The following is an 11,422-nucleotide window of genomic DNA, read 5'->3' as shown; positions in this document are numbered from 1 at the left end:
TTAAAATTATACTTCTTATACATTTCACTGTATGGCTCAGAGACCCATTTATACTGAATTTTATGACGTGTTTTTAAAAACAAGAGGAGAGGGGAGGAATTTTGGACAAAAGTTTGGGTATATGCGTGGTTGGTTAAGAGTGCCCAAGAAGACCAATCTGCCATCTAATTTTACCATGAGCGTGTTCAGCTGTGTGCATGAAACCTCATGCAAGGCAGGCTGCGAATTGAAATATAGTAAAGGCAATTAACTCCTTACATGGTTTTTCAATTTACCTTGGAATTATTGGGTTTTCTTGAAATCCCCAGTGAAAGGGAGGAGGGAGAACAGGAAATTGAAGAGTCCAAACAAATAGCAGGTAAAATTCCTGTTAAGTAATTAGACTTCCTCGCTGTTTCTTTGCCTAATTGAAAGATTCTGCTCATAGGAATTTCTCTGAGATTTAGCTTTTTAAGTATCTTGTGGTTGACTTCCAGTAGTTCACTGGCCATTTCCATTGAGTCTTGTGTGGCTGATGTACTTTGCCCATCTTGTCTATCCAGGAAGAGTGCTACTTATGCAGACCAAGATGAATTGCAGTAATATGAGAAATGCTAGCAAAAGAGGAGCGTCCTGATTAACCTGCTGCTTCGAGGGATAAAGGATAAAAACATAAAAAAGAAAAGCAGGAATAGGCCATTCAGCCCAATGAGATCGGTCTGTCTTTCAACATGATAATGGCTAATTCTCTATCTCAATGCCTTACTCCTGATCTCTTTCCATACTATTTGACGTCATAGAGGCTTAGCTGCAGAAGGAGTCGGTTCATCCCATAATATCTGCCCTAGTGAATAAAGTTCTTTTCAGTAAAAATGTAGACAGGGACTTGAACCCTAGCCCTTCAGATTCATAAGATTTTCAAGGAGATACTTAATACTTTTGTTCTAGGCAAGTCAAGCTTTCAGTACTAATCACTTCTCAAAGCAGAATTAGTAGTTGTCTCCCTAAACATGAGGGTTACTCTCAGAAGACCTGTGAAAACATTGATGCCTGTTTTCGAGATACAATCATGAGAATTGTCATCAAGCAAGCTGTCAAGAATCTGAATGTGTTTTACCTATCTGTACGCGGGAATGTCCTTCAGCATTTAGCAGTTAGAGTTTGAGAGTCAAAATGGTCTGCAGTACCTTGTACGACATAATGCAATAGCAAGGATTGGAGCTTCAGGAGGACAGAACTGAGGGTCCTATTGATTCTTCAGATGAGGAGGGCCTTCATCGGTGAGGGCACTAGTAGCGTCACACATGGTTGCCTGAGATGGCCTAAGTCAGACATTGTTCAATGAGTCTGAAGCAATGCACCCATCTGGTATTCTGAAACAGTTTGCCAACACCCACCCCACAATTCCCCAACATAGCAATCCTGCAATTAAAAAAGCGTAATCATTTTTAACTCTTGTCTTACCATTCATTACAAGTGAGAAGGCCATTTGCCAAAAAATGGGTAATATAGGAAATGCTGCAAATAATATTAGAGAGCAATTAAGCAGAGTTACTAATGTAAAATTATGTTAACATTCATGTGTAAGATCCTTGTGTGGCAACAGACATTTAACCTTTTCCTACTACTCCTGTGTAGTGCAATCTCTGTATTTCAGCAATTTGCTTGTATCCCTTATTACAGAGATATGTCTGGCCAATGTACACTAGATCTTGCTGTTTTTATGATAGTGCTAAATATGAGCTATCAAATTTTTACTTCCATTCTTTGGTTATTACATCTGCAGCCTTACATGGGCTTAAATTGTTTTTTTAACAAAATAACATGGACTGAAATGGCTGCAGTGGTCACCTGGCCACAAATCAAAGCAAACATTGTGAGACTCATGTAGAATAAAGAAAACCACCCACAATTAAATTACTAATTTATCTAAGGACATTGAAACCAGGCAACTCAGTCAGCAACAAGAAATTCACATGACGTGTTTTAATTTGCACATGTGATAATTTCACATATTGAGAGCTGAAAGGCTTGCTTGCTTGTTAATCAGCTTGGAAAGACAATAGAGTTGGATTTGGAATATACACTGAACTATATTTCAACAGCTGCTTTTCAGCAGCAGAGGTGATAGAAGAAAAAATAAATTTGTGACAAAAGCTGGAACTGTCTCTTTTCCAACCTGTTTTTTTCATCATCTCAGAATATAGTTCCTAGAGAAAGGGCAAACTGTTCACCAAGAACTCAAGCATATCTATAGGAGATAATAACATCCCTCTTTCTTTCATCCAAGAGCATCTTGATAACTGGTTCCTTCATTGAAAAGAGATTGGAAAGACGAGTTGTTTTCTTTAGAGCAGAGGAGAGTGAGGGGGGCCACAATATAAAACTATGAGAGGCCTACACAGGGTAAGCGGGAAGAAACTTTTCCCCTGGTGAAGGGATCAATGACCAGGGGGCATAGATCTAAAGTAATGGGCAGGAGGGTTAGAGGAGATGTGAGGAAATTTTTTTTTCACCCAGAGGCTGGTGGGAATCTAGAAATTACTGACTGTAGGGTAGTAGAGACAGAAACCCTCATATCAGGTAAGAAGTATTTAGATATACACTTGTAATGCCAAGGCATACACGGCTATGGGCCAAGTACTGAAAAATGGGATTGGGGGAGTTAAGTGGTTGTCTTTGACCGGCACAGTCTTGATGGATTGAAGGGCATTTTTCTGTACTATAGGCCCTATGAACCTATAATATGCTCCAATACTGATTCTACTTCTTGATCTTTCCAGCACTAAGATGCTTTTTTTTAACAACTGTCCTTACATTGTACTGTCCTATCAGGGCTAATCTTATAGATGCTGGTTAATCAGGGAGAAGAAATTAGAATATGCAAAGAAGCTGGCAAGGAATGTAAAAACGGATAGCAAGTGTTTCTAAAGCTATTTAAAATGGAGAAAAGTAAGTAAAGTGAGCAATGTCCTCTTGGGTGAGAATGAGAATAGTGGATAACTGGAAACAGCAAATGAAATCTGGAAATACTTTGCTTCTGTACTCCCTATTTGTGATACAAAAAAAGACTGGGAATCAGGAGGTGGAAGGGAGAGAGGAATGTAGCAATATTATAATCATGATGGAAGTGGTGCTAAGCATAATGATGGAGCTGGGCTGACAAGTCTCTGCATTCAGGTGGATTTCATCTTAGTGCTTTAAAAGAGGTTGCTAATAAGATATTGGATGCATTGGTGTTAAATTTCAAAATTTCTGTAGATTCAAGAAAAGATCCATTAGACTGGAAAGTTGCAATTATAACCGGCCTAGTTAAAAAAGGATGGAAAAAAGTATAAAACAGGAACTATATGCCAGTTAGCTTGATATCTGTCATGGGAAAATGTTAGAAATCGATCATTAAGGAGATTATAGCTGAGCGCTTAGAAAAGCTCAAGTTAATCAGAAGGAGTCATCTTTAACCAATCTAGATGAGCTTTTTGAAGAAGTCACGCCCACTGTGGATAAAGGGAAGCTTGTGAACATACTATATTTGGATTTTCAGAATGTGCTTAGGTGCTACATCAAAGGTTACTGCAAAAGGTAAACGGTCATGGTGTAGGGTATAACATAGTAGGGTGATAGATTGGCTGGCTGGCAGGAAACAGAATATTCATAAATTGGTCTTTATCTGATTGGCAGGCTGTGATGAGAGGAGACCCCTAGAGATTTGTTCTGGGATCTCAGCATTTTTGAAATTACATCAATGAATGGATGACAGGATAAAAGGCATGGTACCTAAATTTGTAGATGACACAAAGATAGCTCGAAATGTATGTTGTAAAAAAAGCATAAGAAAGTTGCAGACAAATATAGATAGCTTGAGTGAATGGTCAAAAATCTGGCAGGTGGAGTATAATGTGGAAAGATGTGAAGTTGTTTGCTTTGGCCTGAAAAATAAAAAGTAGAATGTTAGTTAAAGGAGGAAAGACTGCAGAAGTCTGAGATGCAGAGGGACTCAGGTGTTATGGTGCTTGAGTCATAAAAAGTTAGTATGCAGGTACAGCAAATAATTAAGAAGGTTACAAGCTTTTACTATGACAGGAATGGAACATTAAAGCAGGGATATTATGCTTTGGTTATGCATGATTTGATATCAAATTTGAAACTACATTTCAAATACTGGGTTTAGTTTCGGTCTCCTTATTTAATGGAAGATGTACATGCATTGGTTCAGTGGAGGTTTAGATTGATACCGGCAATAAGCAGGATGTCTTATGAAGATGCATTGGACACGTTAGGCTTGCTTCCACTGGAGTTTAGAAGAGTGAGGGATGACTTGATTGACGTGTATAAGATTCTGAATGGTTTTGACAACGTGGACGCAAAAACCAGGTTTCTTCTTGTGAGTCAGTCCAGGACAGTGTTTTAAAATTAAGAGTTGCCTTTTTAGGACAGAGATGAAAAGAATCTTAGAGACATTGGAACTCTCTGGCTCAGATGGTGGTTGGAGGTGGGTCATTGAATATCTTTAGACAGAGGTGGATAGACTCTTGCTAGGCAGAGGAATCAAGGACTGATAAGTATTGACAGGAATGTGGACTTCAGAACACCAACTGATCAATCATGATCTAACTGAGTGGTGGAGCAGGATCGATGAGTTGAGTGGTCTACTTCTGCTCCTATTTTGTATATTCGTATGTTAGTAAACACAGAATATTCTGGAAAAAAATAAGCAGATTGACTGCATATGTTGACCAGATCAGGTGAAGTTAACATTTCAGGTCAATGACCTTCCATCAGAAGCAGTTGGTTAGGCAATTTCTGTAGTTATAGGTCATTAATCTGAAATATTAATTAAACCTATCCTTGCTCTCATCACAGACCTGCTAAATGTTCAGTTACACAAGATTTTAAATAAAGTATTTTACTTTTTGCTCCATTTACTGTTTGAAAATAATGATTTAATTCATCATTGTCCTTTAATGTATAAGTGACAAATACCGTTTACACATAATATACCGGCTTAGAAATTTGCTGGGAAAATAATGGCAATTTAAATCTGAAAACTTATTAGTGTACAAAAATTCTATGAAATTATGGCAAGGAAGAAATAGACCATGAATCGCAAATTACAACAAATTGATACACTCGTTATGCTGCATTGCTATTAGCCTTACAAAAACCAAAGATTGCCATCACCTGCCCATGTGTTTGGAAAAATTGTTGCATCTGCAAAGTTAAAACAAATCAAATTCACAAGAGGAAGTTAGGGCAAATGTCCAAGATGTAAGAACCTTCTAATTAGCAAGTTTTCCATTTTGCAATGCCACTCAAATTCCGAGGTCCAAAAGGGAACAACCGAAACAAGAGTCTTATTCTTATAGATATACATAGTTTCTAGAAGATCTTAAAAAGTTATATTGAAAAATATGATTTTTCATGTCTATCTTTTTTTCTCACTTCATTAATTCAATCCTTCTTGCCATCTTTAATTCTTTTTCTGTATAAAAGTCTAATTCTGTTTCTGGCACTGATGTTCCTGTTAGTTTTTCCTTCAAATTTCATTGAGATGGTTCAGCCATTCACCAAGAGTCCAGATGCCTCTTTAACTTTGAACAGCTCACAACTCGAGCAGTTTGCAGCACAAAACCTTTTTAACTAAAGGAGCAAACATTTCTAATATATAACTTGAAAGGATTCAGAAAAGATTTACAAGGATGTTGCCAGGATTGGAGGGTTTGACCTAAAGGGAAAGTCTGAATAGGCTGGGTCCATTTTCCCTGGTGCATCAGAGGCTAAAGGGTGACCTTGTAGAAGTTTATAAAATCATGAGGGGCATGGATAGGGTAAATAGACACGGTCTTTTCCCCGGGGTGGAGGAGTCCAAAACTAGAGGGCGTAGGTTTAAGATGAGAGGGGAAAGATTTAAAAGGGACCTCAGGGGCAATTTTTTCATGCAGTGGGTGGTACGTGTATGGAATGAGCTGCCAGAGGAAGTGTTGGAGGCTGGTACAATTCCAACATTCAAAAGTCATCTGAATGGGTACATAAATAGGAAGGGTTTAGAGGCATACGGGCCAAATGCTGGCAGATGGGACTAGATTTAGGATATCCGGTCGGCCTGGATGAGTTGGACCGAAGGGTCTGTTTCTGTGCTGCACATCTCTATGACTCTATGACTCTATAACTCAATGTAACTCAGCAACAAATGCATATGAAAGTCATTTTATCGTCCAAGAATAAAAAGCAGATTAGATGGTTTACGTAAATATTGCAGTTTAAAACATCTTTGTGTAAATGTTTTATCTTCATTTGGTTTCAATTAAAACAAATGATGAAGATGACAATGATAATGATGTTTTTTGATTCTGTTTGTATTTTCAATATGTATATCAGCAAAGCAGTAACAGTTCTTTATACTGTCATTGGTCTTCCACTGATGTTCAAACTATTTCTCCTGCAAAATGATAACATTTTACTTAGCTATAATAAAGATTATTGGGGGATAAGCCTCATTTCATATTAAGATGTAATAGGACACAGGGACATAGAATCATAGAATCGCTACAGTGTGGAAACAGCCATTCAGCCCATTGAGTCCACAGTGACCCTCTGAAGAGCATCCCACCCAGACCTACCCCCTACCCTATTGCTGTAACCCTGCATTTTTCATGGCTAATCCTCCTAGCCTGCACATCCCTGAACACTGTGGGCAATTTACCATGACCAATGCACCTAACCTCCACATCTTTGAACCATGGGAGGAAACCAGAGCATTCAGCAGAAACTCACGCAGATGCAGGGAGAATGTGCAAACTCCATACAGACAGTCACCCGAGGGTGGAATTGAAGTCAGATCCATGGTACTGTCAGGCAACATGGGACATAGGAGAAGGAATAGGTCATTTGGCCTTTCGAGCTGCCCCATAATTCAGTAAGATCCTGGTTGATCTGGTTATGGCTTCAACTCCAATTTCCTGTCTGCCCTCCATAATCTTTGATTCCTTACCTGTCAAAAATCCATCTCAATTAGCCTTGAATAAATTTAATAGCCCAGCCCCCACTCTTTTCTTGGGAAGAAAATTCCAGACTAACTACATTCTGAGAGAAAATTATTCTCCTCATTTCCTTCTTAAAAGAGAGGCATCTCATCCTTAAACGGTGTCCCACAATGGGAAACAGAATATTGCATAATACCTGTACTTGGTGTTATTAGGATCGATTTCTGACTAATGTAAGCATGATATCTGAAATAATGAAGGTCATGAAACATGCTAGTTGATTTCAATTAGGGTAGCCACTTGATACAATTAAATCATGTGTCCCTGTGGTCTGACCATGAGATTTCTATTTGCTTTATGCTTTAACATTCACATGATGATTAAGGAAAACAAGCAACTGTTAGACCTATCATGTGGATGTAGTATGACTTGCTTTCTCATATTATCCAAGACAGGACCTTCTCTCCCACAATCATAAGTTCACTTAACTATAATTTCTGGTTGATATTTCATGAGTATAGGTCTTATTATTATATTTTCTGTGATGCAGTTAGTGATCTACAACTGTATAATTAACAAATTATTTAAACCTCTCTCCATATAACACGATCACTGTAATACATTTTTGTCTGACTCTCAAAGCAAACCTTTACAGTGCATCTATTGTGTTTATAAGACTGCATTAACTAATATTGCCTTAGTTGATTTGTTTCTACATCAGGCCCATAATCCTAGAATGGTTATAGCATAGGAGATCATTTGGGGACTTTTGTATGCATCGCATGCACAAATCTCCTTCCCCTGCCCTTTCCTGCAATCCTTCAAATTTGTGCTTTGTGGCTGCATTTCAGAGCCACGAACGAATCTCTGTCCATTACCCTCTCAGGCAATGCTTTCCAGATCTTAACAACGTACTGCACATAAACGTTGTTCCATATATTGTTCTTTTGCCAAGCAAAGCTCTGTCATCTGCTTCTTGATATATCAGCCAAAGGGAACAGTTTTTGCCCACCTACACTTTTCAGACTCCCTTTGATTTTGACCACCTCTCCCAAACCTCCTCTACATCAGATTGTTTTCTCCAAGTAGAACAATCCCAGCTTCTGTGAACTGCTCACATAATTGATGTACTTCATCACAGTAACACTTCTCATAAATCTTTTCTGCATCCTGTCGAAAACTTTCACAACCTTTGTAAAGAGTGCTGCCCAGAATTGGAAGCAATACTCCAGCCAAGACAAAACCAGAGTTTCATCGTCGTTCTTCATAACTTTCTTGCTTTTGTACTCTATTCCTCTATATCTGAAGCTCAGCGTCTCATAAGCCCTTTTTAATGCTTTCTGGTACCTTCAACCATCAGTGCAAATAAACACAAGTATAAATTTATGAATACATATCAAGATAATCACTCGTCTAGTACCAATCCTTGAGAATGTCCACTGTACACTGTCCTCCATTTTGAAAACAACTGTTTACTACTACTTTCTGCTGTCTGTCACTTGGTAACCTTCATATCCATTTTGGCACCATAGGTGCAATCTTCTGCTTTCTGAGGCGACGGAAATAATGGTGGGTATGATGACTTAAGTGGACAAGAGTCCAAAAATAGGATTCTCACTGCCAAGATAAACTTTAGCAATGAATTGCCCCCTCCTCTGAAGCCAGCCAAATTTCTTGTCTTCAGTTGGAGAGGAGCCTGTCTACATGCATTTGTAACTCTTCAAGTATAAAACCACTGGAACTAACTTTGCTTTCCCAATGAACTTCTGCCCAGTTGAGAGACTCGACACTTCAGACACCTGACTGCATGTAGCAAGTGTGTATCTGTTGAGTTGGTCTTCGAACTCCAGTTCAAGTGCATGCTTTACTTTGGCTGTCTCAAGGGAAGTGTTGTAAATGTTTGATGCCTTCATTTCTGTTGTAAGCCCTACAACTGCAGTGAAAGCATCCAAGGGGACTAAGGCAGGATGTGTACCTGGGCCACTAGAGAACCCAAGCTTCATAGCTAAGAAAGCAATAAGGGGGAGAAGATGAAACATGAGAGTAAGCTAGCCAGTAATATGAAAGGAGATTGAAAGACCATTTTTTTACATATCTAAAAGGTAAGAGAGAGACAAAAGTCGACATTGGATGACAGAAAAATGAGGATGGAGAAGTAGTAATGGGGAACAAAGAAATGGAGGGGGAACTGATTAGGTACTTTACATCAGTTTTCACAGTGGAAGACATCAGCCGCATACGAGAACTTCAAGAAACTCAGGAGGCAAATCACTGAGATGGTGCTGGGAAAGCTGAAAGGTTTGAAAGTGGATAAGTCACCTAGACTTCTGAAGAAGATAGCTAAGGAGATTGTAGGGGCATTGGTGGTGATCTTTCAGGAATGACTGGAATCAGGAAGGATAACAGAGGACTGGAAAGTGGATCCTGTAAGACCGCTATTTATGAAAGGAGGAGGCAAAAGACAGGAAATTATAGGCCGTCTGCCTGACCTCAGTCATTGGTAAGATGTCAGACCCCATTATTAAGGATGAGATTGCTGAGTACTTAAAAGTGCGTGGTAACGTAGAGTTGAGTCAGCACAGATTTTTCAAGGAGAGGTCACGCTTGACCATTCTGTTAGAATTCTCTGAGGATGTAACAAGCAAGTTAGACAAAGGAGAACCAGTAGACGTAATCTATTTGGATTTCCAGGAGACCAGGTAGCGCACAGGAGGCTACTAAATACAGTAAGACCCCATGGTGTTTGGAGGCAAGGTACTGATAGAGGATTGGCTGACTGACAGAAGGCAAAGAGTAGGGATGTTTTTCAGGATGGCAATCGGTGACTAGTGGAATTCACAGGGGTCACTATAGGGACCACTACTTCTCACATTATACATTAATGATCTGGACAAAGGAACTGAGGGCATTGATGCTAAGTTTGCAACCAATACAAAGATAGGTGGAGGGGCAGGTAGTGTTGAGGAGGTAGGGAGGCAGCAGAAGGACTTATACAAACTAGGAGAATGGGCAAAGAAGTGGCGGATGAAATACAATGTGGGGAAAATATGGGGTTATGCACTTCGGTAGGAAGAATAGGGGCGTAGACTATTTCCTAAATGGGGAAAGGCTTCGGAAATATGATGCACAAGGGGACTTGGTGGCCTTAGTTAATGACTCTCTTAAGGTTAACATGCAGGTTCAGTTCACAATTAAGAAGGCAAATGCAATGCTAGCATTCTTTTCAGGAGGGCTAAAATACAAGAGCAGAGATGTACTGCTGAGGGTGGATAAGCCTCTGGCCAGTCAGCATTTGGAATATAGTGAGCAGTTTGGGCATCATATCAAAGGAAGGATGTGCTGGCCTTGGAGTGGGTCCAGAGTTAGTTTACAAGAATGAAGGGTTTGTCATATGAAGAGCAGTTGAGGACTCTGAGTCAGCACTTGAAGGAGTTTGAAAGTGTGAGGAGTGATCCAACTGAAACTTACAGAACACTGGGTGGCCTGGATAGAGTGGACATGAAGAAGGTGTTCCCCCTGGTAGGAGAGGCTAGGACCTGAGGGCACAGCCTCAGAATTAACGAGACGACCATTTAGAATTGAGAGGAGGAGGGATTTCTTCAGTCAGAGGGTGGTTAATCTGTAGGTTGCCACAGAGGACTGTGGAAGCTAAGTCATTGAGCATATTTAAGACAAAGATAGCCAGGCTCTTGATTGGCAAGAGTATGAAGGGTAAGGGGAGAAGGCAGGAGAATGAGATTGAGAAACAAATCAACCATGATCAAATAGCAGAGCAGATATGATGGGCTGAATGGCCTAACTCTGGTCCTATATCTTGTGGTTATCAGTGCATGCAGAGGACCTCCTAGCAAATGTTTCATTTCAAAGCCGCATCAACTGCTTGGAACAATTTAAATAACATCACAATGACTATTGTGCGTGGGAAGACATTGCTAGGCTAAAAGATGATTCAGCAGTAGTAAATGCCTCTTCGTTGATGGCAAACAAATGGCCTTAAGCCACACAGCAATGCAGATTCACATGGAGTGCATGCTCATTGTGGACCTTCATGGAAAATGTAGCAGGAGAAAATGTGAAAATGGATCTTTGCCTCTACAAAGGCTGTATGGTGGCTGCTCTTACTAATAGATTGATGAGGTTGAGGATCAGGTAAACTTCTCCTCACCTGCAGCAGACCCATTCTAGCACCCACATCCTTCAGGACTTGACCTGTTCTGTTGGCTCACAAGCTTCCTCCTCATATGAGAGGGGCTCAGGCCACAGCCTCTTTTACTGAGCTGGCTCTTTGGTTGCACTTTAGAAGGGAAATAATTAATTGTTGAAGATGCATATTCGGTTATGCAAACTAATATGTTTGCTTTCATGTACATTCCAGACAAGCAGAATGCAATGTTGCTACTGGTCTACTGGGCATTCCTGTCTCCCCATTGCCACTAATACAGTCCCAACTTTCCCCAGAG

This window comes from Rhincodon typus, chromosome 2, assembly GCF_021869965.1.
Source record: "Rhincodon typus isolate 14 chromosome 2, sRhiTyp1.1, whole genome shotgun sequence".
NCBI classification, from domain to species: domain Eukaryota; kingdom Metazoa; phylum Chordata; class Chondrichthyes; order Orectolobiformes; family Rhincodontidae; genus Rhincodon; species Rhincodon typus.
The sequence above is the reverse complement of the archived record's forward strand: the minus strand, read 5'-3'. Positions refer to the sequence as shown.